Source organism: Acomys russatus, chromosome X, assembly GCF_903995435.1.
Source record: "Acomys russatus chromosome X, mAcoRus1.1, whole genome shotgun sequence".
NCBI classification, from domain to species: domain Eukaryota; kingdom Metazoa; phylum Chordata; class Mammalia; order Rodentia; family Muridae; genus Acomys; species Acomys russatus.
In genome coordinates this window covers 114315667-114323905 of record NC_067169.1, presented here as the reverse complement: position 1 = coordinate 114323905, position 8239 = coordinate 114315667, and the positions used below count along the sequence as shown (strand labels likewise).

At 38.5% G+C, this 8239-nt stretch overlaps 1 pseudogene; it reads right to left on the bottom strand.

Annotated features, from left to right (window-relative positions):
- Window positions 1-4157: 4157 nt before the first annotated feature.
- Window positions 4158-7609, bottom strand: LOC127185485 (beta-centractin-like; annotated as a pseudogene).
- Between the last annotated feature and the right edge of the window lie 630 nt (window positions 7610-8239).

The following is an 8239-nucleotide window of genomic DNA, read 5'->3' as shown; positions in this document are numbered from 1 at the left end:
AGATCTTTTATTTATACAAGATTTTCTTAGCTATTCAAGTATTTTGCTTTTCCTTTTGAAGTTGAGATTTCTTCTTTAAAGGTCAGTAAAGAAAGTCTTGTTTTTTTTTTTTATGGGAATTACATTGAATTACATACATCTTTTGGTAAGATGATCATTTTTACTATGTTAATCCTACTGATCCATTAGCATGGGGAATCTTTACACCTTTTACTACCTTTTCTAATTTCTTTCTTCAGAGACTTGAATTTTTTTCACACAAATCTTTCACTTGCTTCGTTAGAATTACAACAAAATACTAAATGTTTGTTTGTTGGTGTGGCTACTCTGAAGGATATTGTTTCCTTGATTTCATTCTCAGCCTGGTTGTCTTTTGTATAGAAGAGAGCTGCTGAATTCCTTGAGTTGATCTTGTATCAAGCCAGTTTGCTAAAGTTGGTTATCAACTGTAGGGGTTACTTGGTAGAATTATGGGTGTCACGTATGTATGCCATCTTATCATCTGTAAGCAGTGGTACTTAAATTTCTTCTTTTCCAATTTGTATTCCATTGATATTTTTAATGGTCTTTATTGTTCTAGATAGGACTTCAAGCATTACATTGAAGAGATACTGAGAGAGTTGGCAGCCTTATCTTGTCTCTGATTTCAGGAGAATTGATTTAAATCTCTCTCCTTTTAGTTTAATATTGGCTATAGGATTGATGTATATTGCCTTGATTATATTTAAGTATGTGCCTACTATTCCTGATCTTTCTAAGACTTATAGCATGAATGGGTATTTGATTTTGTTAAATGCCTTTTCAGCATCACAGGGGATGATCATGTGTTTTTTCTTTCAGTTTGTTTATATGATGGAAACATTGATGGATTTCCATGTATTGAACCACCCCTGCATGCCTGGGATGAAGTCTACATGGTCATGATGTATGATATCTATAATGTGTTCTTGGATTCTGTTTGTGAATATTTTATTCAGTATTTTTGCATCATTGTTCATAAAAGAAACTGGTCAAAAGTCTCTTTGTTGAGTCTTTGTGTAGTTTAGGTACCAAGGTCACTGTGATCTCATAGAATGAGTTTGGTAATGCTCCTTCTGTTTTGATTTTGTGGAATTATTTGAAGAGAATTGATATTAGCTCTTCCTTGAAGGTCTGGTAGAATTCTGAGCTGAATTCATCTGGCCCTGGAATTTGTTTGTTTGGTAGACTTTTGATGACTGCCTCTATTTCCATAGGATATACAGGACTACTTATTTTCTTTACCTGATTTTGATTCAGTTTTGGCAATTGGTAGCTACCAAGAAAATTGTTCATTTCATTTAGCTTTTCAGAATTTGTGGCATATATCCTTTTGAAGTAAGACCTAACGACTCTGGATTTTCTCAGTGTCTCTTGTTATGCCTCCCTTTTCAGCAATGATTTTGTTGATTTGAATACTCTCCCTCAGCCTTTTAGTTAGTTTGGCTAAGGGTTTGTCTATCTTGTGGATTTTCTCAAAGAACCAGCTCCTGGTTTTGTTGGTTCTTTGAATTATTCTCTTCATTCATACTTTAATGATTTCAGCCCTGAGTTTGATTATTTCCTGCTGTCTACTCTTCTTGAGTGTGTCTGCTTCTTTTTGTTCTAGAGCTTTCAGGTGTGCTGTTAAGTTGCTAGTATGGGATTTCTCCAATTTCTATATGAAGGCACTTAGTGCTTATGAACGTTTCTCTTAGCACTGCTTTCATGTATCCCATAAGTTTGGGTATAATGTGCCTTCATTTTCAAAGAATTCTAGGAAGTCTTTAATTTCCAGCTTTAATTCATGGTGGTCTGATAAGATGCAAGGGGTTATTTTGATTTTCTTGTATTTTTTGAGGTTTGCTTTGTGATTGAGTATATGGTCAATTTTGGAGAAGGTTCCTTGAGATACCGAGAAGAAGGTATATTACTTTATGTTTGTGTGTAATGTTCTGTAGGTGTCTGTTAGGTCCATTTGATTCGTGACATATATTAGTTTATTTCTCCATTTAGTTTCTGTCTCGATGATCTGCCTATTGGTGATAGTGGGGTGTAAAGTCTCCCACTATTAATGTGTGGGTTTTGAGGTATGATTTAAGCTTTAGTAATGTTTCTTTCATGAATGCTACTTTGTTGGGGCATAAATGTTCAGGGTTGATATATCGTCTAGGTGTTTTTTCCTTTGATAAGTATGATATGTTCTTCCCCATCATTTTTTATTATTTTTGGTTGAAAGTCTATTTTTTTAGATACTATAATGCATACTCCAGTTTGCTTTTTGGGTCCATTTTCTTGCAATACCTTTTTATAGCACTTAACTCTGAACTAATGTCTATTTTTATTGCTGAAATATGTTTCTTGTATAAAGCACATTGATGGGTCCTTCTTTTTTATCTATTCTGTTAGCCTGTGTCCTTTTATTGGGGGGAGGTTGAGGCCATTGATGTGGAGAGATATTAATTACCAGTGATTTGATTGTTCCTGGTTTTTTTAATATGTTGTTGTTGGAAGAGAGTGTGTGTTTCCTTTCTTTTGCTTTTGTGGATGTGGGTTTACTTATTTACTGTGAGTTTTTAGCCTCTTTAAAATGGAGCTTTCCTTCTGGTATCTTCTGTAGGTTTGGAATTGTGGCCAGATACTGTATAAACTTGGTTTTGTGGGATATCATTGAAGGTTTTGCTGGGTATAGTAGTCTGGGTTGGCATCTATGGTCTCTTAGTGTTTGCATGAGATCTGTCCAGGCTCTTCTGGCTTTCATAGTCTCTGTTAAGTCAGATGTAATTAAGATAGGTTTGCCTTTCTGTATGATTGCCGTTTTCCCTTGCAGCTTTTGATATTCTCTCTTTTTCTGTACATTTGGTATTTTGATTATATATGGCTGGAGGATTTTCTTTTCTGGTTCAATCTATTTGGATTTCTGTAGGCTTCTTGTATGTTTATAGACATTTCTTTCTTTAGGTTGGGGAAGTTTTCTTCTATGAAAATGTTGAAAATGTTTTCTTGGCCATTGAGATTGGAGTCTTCTCCTTCGATTCCTATTATTATTAGATTTGATGTTTTTATAGTGTTCCACATTTCTTGGATATTTTGTGTTTTAAACTTTTTAGTTTTAACATCTTATTATACTGTTCTGTCGATAACTTCACCTGTATCTACTACACTTGCTACTCTCTTTTCCATCCCTTATATTCCAATGGTGTTGCTTGTGTCTGAAGTTCCTGTTCTCTTCCCTAGGGTTTCTAACTCTAGGATTGCCTCAGATTGTGTTTTCTTTGTTGTTTCTAATTACCCGTTTTAGGTAGTTTTATTCATTTCTTTCATTTCTTTCTCCCATTTGATTCTATTTTCCTAAAATTCTTTATAAGGTTTATTCAATTCCTTCATCTGTTTGATTGATTTTCTCTGTATTTATTTATGTATTTATGTATTTATTTATATATTGTCCATATTACTATAATGATTTATAAAAAGAATTATTTTTTAGGGAACTGTGTCAAATTATTGTTCAGGTCTGGAAAGGGAGGTGGGGCCCTATCTACCCTTTGGATCTCAGCCCTGATTAAGTGGCTTCCCCTTAGCAAATAAATAGTATTAACCCCTTCCTGTCCAGGGCATGGAGGGAAAAGCAAATCAATGTAGTGCTTCCCTAGTCTGTCCTATTTAGGACATTAGCCCAGAAAGACTGGGTGTGCAAGGATACAGGCAACCCTGCCAGGCCAGAAAGAGGAGGTGTGCTTCACTACTCCATGGGAGCTCCTGGCTGCCTCTCTCTCCAGCTAACACCAGTGATCCAGGGTTCTACCTCCAGAGTGGCCCTGTCATACCAAATGGAACACATGAGGTCTGGTCTTGGAGCTTCAAGGCCAAAGTGGCCTTGTTGAGAAGATCACCCACACCAACTCAATGTTGGGTTCAGTTCCTATGCTCTATCTTGGGACTGCCATCCATGCAACTGCACATTACTCCACATGTGTCTGTGTGTGTATGTTAAGCACAGGGGAGGAGAGGGCTACAGGCGAGAATGACTGGACCACCTGCTCTGGGGTCAGGGCATGCAGGAAACCCTAACCGTAGAACATAAAATCAGACCAAAAGTGGTCAAGGGCTCTGGTACCCATTTCCTCCCTCTAACCCAATATGTCTAGTTTCCTTGGGCATTAGGTTTTGCACTGAACCACACAGGAGCCATCTTCTTCATATTCCTTTTTGGATACCCACATCTTCTTGAAGGTGTTCCAGGAGGGGAGGATAGATCCACCAAGCTAAGTGTAGTACAGCTGCTTCTGAGGAGCTGAGATCTTGATTTTAACATCCTTTGAGGGAAGCTTCTTGACCTCATTTAGAAGCCTATCTCCAAAGCCTTTAAAGATCGTTGATCTCCCTGAGAGCATAATAATGGAGAACAGTGTCCGGCGAAGGTCCATGTCAGATTTGTGGATGAAGAAGGCCAGTACTTCATGGAGCCCCTCATTCTCATCCCCCACCAGTTCAGGTTGGAACTTCTGCTTAGGGGCCCCAGAAGCACGCTGGCCCCACATCAAGCATGCTGCCAGCTGGAAGGATGTATTGCACCTTCTTGGTCTGTAGGGCTTTGTCCTTTTTTTGGTTGATGGACAGGTAGCAGGCCTGCTCTTCGATGGTCCAGACAACCTAAAACTCAACTGAGGTGTGGAAGTCAGCCCTTTCCTTGCGCAGCAGCAGCCTCTGATATCTCCCGAGATGTCACGGTCCACAATGTCTAGCTGTATGACAGAGTTCAGCATGGCAAAGCCCTCTAGATGAAGACAGCATGAGTGACCCCGTTGCCTGTGTTTAAAACCACTCCTGTTGTGCATCCTGTTGTGTACAGGCTGAGCACAGCCTGCATGGAGATAAAGAGTTCATAAAAGATCATCTGGAGGAATCTCCATACCTGATCTTAAGCTGTACTATAAAGCAACTAATTAAAACAGAATGGTACTGGCACAACAGGCTGGTTGATCAGTGGAATTGAATCGAAGACCCAGATATGAATCCACACACATATGGTCACTTGATTTTTGACAAAGAAGCCAAATCCATTCAATGGAAAAAGGATAGCCTCTTCAACAAATGGTGCTGGTCTAACTGGAGGTCTATGTGTAAAAAAATGCAACTGGACCCATATTTATCACCTTGCACAAAACTTAAATGCAAGTGGACCAAAGACCTCAACATAAGACCAGAGACACTAAGTCAGATAGAAGAAAAAGTGGGGAAAAGCCTGGAACACATTGGCACAGGAGACAACTTCCTGAACAGAACACCAACAGTTCAGGCCTTAAGTTAAACAATTAATAAATGGGACCTCATGAGGCCGAGAAGCTTCTGTAAGGCAGGAGATACTGTCAAGAGAACAAAGCGACAGCTTCACCAACCCTACATCTGACAAAGGTCTAATATCCATAATATATAAAGAAGTCAAGAAATTAAACACCACCAAACCAAATAACTCAATTGAGAAATGGGCTTGGAACTAAACAGAGAATTCTCAACAGAGGAATATCAAATGGCTGAGAAACACTTAAGGAAATGCTCAACTTCCTTAGTCATCAGGGAAATGCAAATCAAAACAACTCTGAGATTCCATCATACACCCATCAGAATGGCTAAGATCAAAAATTCAAGAGACACCACATGCTGGTAAGGATGTGGAGAGAGAGGAACACTCCTTCATTGCTGGTGGGAATGCAAACTAGTACAGCCACTTTGGAAATCTATCTGGCGCTATCTCAGAAAAAATGGGAATAAGGCTTCCAAAAGACCCAGCTATTCCACTCCTTGGAATATACCCAGAAGATTCTCCAGCACACAAGAAAATTTGCTCAACCATGTTCATAGCAGCCTTATTTATAATAGCCAGAACATGGAAACAGCCTAAGTGTCCCTCAGTAGAAGAATGGATTTAAAAAAACTGTGGTACATATACACTATGGAATACTACTCAGCTATTAAAAACAAGGAATTCCCGAAATTTGTGGACAAATGGATTGAACTAGAAATGATCATAATGAGTGAGTTAACCCAGAAGCAGAAAGAGTCAAATTGTATATACTCACTTACATCTGCATACTAGCCCAAGGGGCATGTCCCATGAAAGTCTTCACTAACCAGGAAACTGGGACAGAGGGGAGGACATCCTATTGGGACTCTAAATGAGAGAAGCATGGGAGAATAGCAAAGTTGAAGGATCCAGAGGATCCTAGAAACCTACCAGAAGAACATTATGATAGGCAGATTTGGGCCCAGGGGTCCTGCTCAAACTATGGCACCAGCCGAGGACAATACAGGCGGTAAACTTCAAACCCCTACCCAGATGTAGCCAATGGTCAGAATATTCTCCACAGTTGAGTGGAGATTGGGGTATGACTTTCACATGTACTCTGGTGACTCATATTTGACCATGTCCCCTGGAGGGGGAGACCTGGTGGCACTCAGAGGAAGGATAGCAGGCTACCAAGAAGAGACTTGATACCCTATGAGCATATACAGGGGGAGGTAATCCCCCTCAGTCACAGTCATAGGGGAGGGGAGTAAGGGGAAAATGGGAGAGAGTGAGGAATGGGAGGATACAAGGGAGCGGATAACCATTGAGATGTAATATGAATAAATTAATAAAATAAAATAAAAGAGTTCAGGAACATCGAAGGTCTCAAAGAACACCTCTGCTATCTTCTCCTGGATCCTACTGGGCGTCTGTTAGAAGAACTGGATGCTCCTCAGAGGAGGCCTGCAGCTGGTCCTTAGAGTAAACACACTGCTATATGCACTCCGTGTTGTTCCAGTCCCATACCACTTCGTGTTCCAAGGGGTACCGGATGGTCAGAAGCCCTTGGTGCTCCTCTGCTTTCAGTCCAATTAATGGGTCTCCCTCTAGGGCTCTAGCCATAACCTGCATGTGCTTTGGCTGTCCCACATAGTTTGAAAAACAGTACTTTGAAATCTGGTCTCCTGAAAAGCCAACCTTGATCACCACTGAACCATTGTCGGTGACCACAGGTTGCTTGGAGAGAGAGAGAGAGAGAGAGAGAGAGAGAGAGAGAGAAGCAAATAGAGAGCAAAAGAAAATCTTTTTGTACTCTTACATATAGGAAAGTATAATCAATTTCTATATTGGAAGCAATTTACCAATGTTCCTTAAATATCATTCCAAGGCTGACTGTGAATATTTATATTGTGTGAATTAATTACTAACTAAAATATTGGATGATATATAGATAAAAATGAAATATAAAATTTGTTAGGCAGTATTTATTTTTTCTATATTGTTTTACATTTAGTCAAAAAACTTTAAAATAAAATGATTTGTACTTGCCAAATTTTTGTTCAGCTTAATGATTCAAAATTAAGAGTGTAACCAATACACTTTACCATTGTTTTTGCTTAAAAGAGATCAAGGTCTGGGTATATAGAAGAATAGAAATTTAAAACATTTGTGTTGATTGATTAATTGAATGATTAATTTTAATACAGGGTAGGCTGTGTTTATCTGACTGGCCTGGAACTTACTGTGTAGATTCATATATCTTTCCTAAAGCTTTCTTCTTGCTTTTGCCTTATAGATGTTGAGGTTACATGCATAAGCCACCATGCTAGCTATTTTATTTTTCAAGAGAAGTTTTCTCCAGTAAATATATTAAAGTATCATCATTTTTCTGTTTTTTGTTTTTGAGACAGGGTCTCTCTGTGTAGCCTTGGCTGTCCTGGACTCACTTTGTAGACCAGGCTGGCCTGGAACTCACAGTGATCTGCCTGCCTCTGCCTCCCAAGTGCTGGGATTAAAGGTGTGCGCCACCATGCCCTGGCTTAAAGTTTCATTTTGTGAGATATTTCTCAGTTGTTGAAAAGTGCTCATTGGGATACTGAATAAATATGAAAATAAGGTTAAGACTGATTACTGATGTCTGCCATGTGCACAGCATTAGAGATACAAGTTTGTAGGTCATGATCATTCTGCACTAGATGTATTTTTATCAAGCTATTAGTATGAGTCAAATTCAATCTTGTCTTGTCTATATCCAATGTAAATGAAATTATTAACCTAATTCTCTTAATGTATCAGTTATGGTGTAAAATAAAACTAAAATATATCTTTATATGAAAAGTTTCCATAGTACCATAATCTTATAACCTATATTTTACACATATTTCTTCCTTATTTATAATAATTATTTTACATTACACATCGATCTTTTTCACGTAAATTAATACTATGTATTTA